This window comes from Mus caroli, unplaced genomic scaffold (genome assembly GCF_978045245.1).
Source record: "Mus caroli unplaced genomic scaffold, Mus_caroli_1 scaffold_11, whole genome shotgun sequence".
Classification (NCBI taxonomy): Eukaryota; Metazoa; Chordata; class Mammalia; order Rodentia; family Muridae; genus Mus; species Mus caroli.
Genome location: NW_028227266.1, coordinates 22,879,851 through 22,883,849, shown reverse-complemented (window position 1 = coordinate 22,883,849; position 3,999 = coordinate 22,879,851). Strand labels below are relative to the sequence as shown.

General features: G+C 42.8%; 1 pseudogene; it reads left to right on the top strand.

Annotated features, from left to right (window-relative positions):
- The first annotated feature begins 2,396 nt into the window (after positions 1-2,396).
- On the top strand, positions 2,397-3,500 carry LOC110301480 (MAP7 domain-containing protein 3 pseudogene; annotated as a pseudogene).
- The last annotated feature ends 499 nt before the right edge of the window (positions 3,501-3,999 follow it).

Here is a 3,999-nt window from a genome sequence, read left to right as displayed (position 1 = left end):
CAGGCCTATTATGCCCTCTGAAAGACTGCCCTCTGAAAGACACAAGCAGCTGAGTCAGATGCAGATATTTACACCCAACCAATGAACAAAATCTTGTGACCCCTGTGGTTGAATTTGTGAGAAGCTGAAAGAAGCTGAGGAGGAGGGTGACCCCATAGGAAGACCAGCAGTCTCAACTATCCTGGGCCCCAGCAAACACTCAGACACTGAGCTACCAACCAGGCAGCACACACCAGCTGATATGAAGTCCCCCAACACATATACAGCAGAGGACTGCCTGGTCTGGACTCAGTCAAAGATGCACATAACCCTTGAGAAACTGGAAGCCGCAGGATGTGGGCAGTTCTGGTAGGGTGGGGTAGGGGTGGGGATATTCTCTTGGAGATAGGGAAGGAGGTGTGGGATGTGGAGCAATCTGAGGGTGGATCAGGAAAGGGATAAAGTCTGGACTGTTAAAAAAAAGATTAATGAATACATAAAAGAAGAAACTAAGGGAGGGGGGTCATAAAAAAGGGGGTCATAAAATGAAACCCAGTGTATAAATGAAGTGGAAGAATCTGTGAAGTAGAAAGTAGATGGATTTATTTATTTATTTATTTATTTATTTATTTATTTATTTATTTATTTATTTATTATAGATACAGAAGCAAGAATTACGGTCACAATTGCTCATATTTTTATGCTCTTTCTCTAAAATTAAACATTAAAACATAAGTGAGTTAAAATGAGTATCTTTAACACTCAAGTTATTAAAAAAAATCAAATAGTTACTAAATTTCAAAAATGAAGCTACCTCTAGCTTTTTCTAAAAGGTAGATTAAAACTGAATATAAGTCAAATGTCCTAAGAGAATCATAACATTGAGCAGTAGAACAGCAATAGCAGGGCTGGGCAGCAGGTAAAAATCACAATGAACAAAACTACAGAACTGGCATATTGCATTTTCTTAACTTTAATGTTCAACTATTGAACTGAGCATAGTGGCACATGCTTTGAATCCCAGCGCTGAAGAAGCTGAGGCAGGCAACCTCTCTGAGTTTGAGGCCAGCCAGGTATGCATGTGAGTTCCAGGCCAGCCAGGACTAATAGTGAGACTCTGTCTCAAAAAGAACGTTCAGTTGTTCAAATAAACAATCTTTTCTTAACACAGCAAAGAGGAAAGTTTTTACTTCTGAAAGACAAATACCATCTTTGGACTGTGCTCTGATTCCATATCGTCTGCACCCTCGACTTCCACTGTCTGCCACCTATCCACAGGGCTTTCCAACAATGTTTCTGTTAGTAAATTCTTCAGTCTTTGCCATAATTCTTCTTTCTGTTTCCTTGATAATTCATCTAGTAGTTCACTTAAGCTGAAAGGGCTAGAAGAATCTTTATCAAGTTGAAGAAACTGCAGAAATTCTTCAACCAACTCCTTAGATACTGCTTGGATGAACGCCTCACATTTTTCCACGACGGATGTGACTGTTCTAAGGGAGCCTTACAACCCCAGGCTCCTTCTCAGGGGTCTTCTCTAGTCAGACTCAGGTCTGCGTCCCCGGTCCTCCGTAATCTGCATCAGGTCCTTGCATGAGAGCCTCCCTACTGTGCGCAGGTCATTTTCCAGAGTCCTTGCCAGTCAGACTCAGGCCCTCTCCTGGGGTCGTCCTAGTCTGAGGTCCTACCTCCCACCCAACTCACCGCGCTGCGCTCACCTCACCACAGACCCATAGTTTCCCGCTGTGAATGACTTTTCCTTGCAATAAGATATGATTTTGAAAAAGTAGAAGAGAATGCCATGGAATAACTGAATGTTTCATCTCATTAAAATTCCTGTGTTGACTATTGTGGATGCCAAGAAGTGCATGCTGAAAGGAGGCTGATATGGCTGTTTCCTGAGAGGCCCTGTCAGAACCTTACAAAAAAAGAGATGGATGCTCAAATCCAACCATTGGACTGAGCACAGGGTCCCTAATAGAGGAGTTAGAGAAGGGACTGAAGGAGTTGAAGGGGTTTGCAACCCCATAGGAAGAACAACAATAACAACCAACCAGATCCCCGTCCCTCCCCAGCCAGAACTCCCAGGGACTAAAGCATCAACAAAGGAGTACACATGGCTCCAGCTGCATATGTAACAAAAGATGTCCTTGTCATGCATCAATGGGAGGTGAGTTCCTTGGCCCTATGAAGGCTCAATAGTTGCCCCAGTATAGGGGAATCGAGAGTGGGGAGGTGGGAGTGGGTGGGTTGGTGGAGGAACACCCTCATAGAATCAGGGGGAGGGAGAATGTGATAGGGTGTTTCCAGGAGGGAGCAAGGGAAACCAGGAAAGGGGATAACATTTGAATTGTAAATAAAGAAATTTACGGAGGCGGCGCCTGCGCTTTGCCGCCCAAGAACCACCTCCAGTGGTTCTCAACTACTCTCTGAAGATGGCGGACCCCACTTTTGCGGCGACCAGTAGCAGCACATCTTTCCTGGGGCTACGCGAACACTTGGTTGCCATGGCTCAAGAACTAGCTGAAGAAAGGCGATATAAATGTGGTAGTAATTCTTCTGCAGGTGCAAATAAGAGATAGTCATGTACACCAGATGGTTCTGTCCTTAAAAATGATGTCAAACAGCAGCTAGCCAAAGAACGCAGAGAACAACAGAAACGTCAGCAAGAAGCCAACAAGGAAAAACAACTGCTTGAGAAAGAACAGAAGGCGAAGCTGCAGAATGAAAAGCAATTGGAAGAAAAACACCGTAAGCTGAAGGAACAAAAAGAAAAGGACCAGCGACGACAAGCATCTGCAGAAGAAAAAAGAAAACAGAAGCAGGCAGAAGATACAGAAAAATTTAAGGCTGTTGTGTCTCGTACATTGGAGCGATGCAATCATATTGATCAACGACAGAAAAGGTGGTCGTGGGAGGGTGGTGTGATGAATGCTGACAAGTCTGGAAAACTGGAAAATAAACGAAGTTCCTCTCTGAGTAGAAAAGACAACCGATTACATCCCAGAAGTGATATGCAACACGTGGACAACACACCTGGCATGACCAAATATGTTTTCCGCTATGTTACTGCACCAGTAACAAAGGAAGGCAGCACTGCCATCCGTCCTACTCAAAGTGCCAGCAGCAATCCCAATCACAAGTGGCTTTGTGACAAGGTTATAGACTTTAGTCATACACCTTTTCTAAAGACCACCCTAACAAAGAGCAACAAAGAAAGTCCAGTGGATTCTAAAATAGCTTGCCAAGGTCCTCAGGCACATTTGGACCATAGGAAAAGAACCAACTCTGTTTCTGTCCCTTTAACCAATGTTTGGTCCCACCTCCACATAGCTGGAAGAGCAACTAATCTTAACATCCCTTTGCTTCTGTCTATTCCAGACTGGCATTTGCAAAAGAGGCAGAAGAGAGTGATGTGTAAATCCTGTGGGGCCTTGAAGATTGATCATCTTCCACTCTGTATTAAAACTCCCAAGGCCAAGACTCAAAATTGTCTGATTTTAGACTTGAACCTGGCAAAATAAATATGTGTCCAAAAAGAAATGGAAAACAAACCAAAAAAAAAAAAAAAATCTGACAGTCACCTTGAGAAAATGTTCTTATCACTAGAGTTTTAAGTTTTCCTAAAAAAAAAAAAAAAAAAAAAAAGAAAGAAAGAAATTTACAATAAAAAGAAAAAATAGAAAAAAAAATCCCTGTGTTGAAATCCTCTCTGGCCTGGTGGATCTTAGTAACTGAGTTGATGGGATTTAGGGTCATGTGTTTGTGAGTGCATTTCCAGAAGTGTTTAACTAAGAAGGATGATACACTCTGCATATGGGCAGAATCATTCCACAAACTGAAGTCACAAACTGAATAAAACCGAGATAGTGAACTAAGTCTGAGTTCTCCTCTCTCTCCTTCTTGACTTCAGATGTAATGTGAGCAACTGCCTTACTCTCCAGCCATCAGGAAGTCACCAGCATGATGGGCTGTATTGCCTCCACCCTTAAGTGGAAATAAACCTTCTCTCCTTTCAGTTGC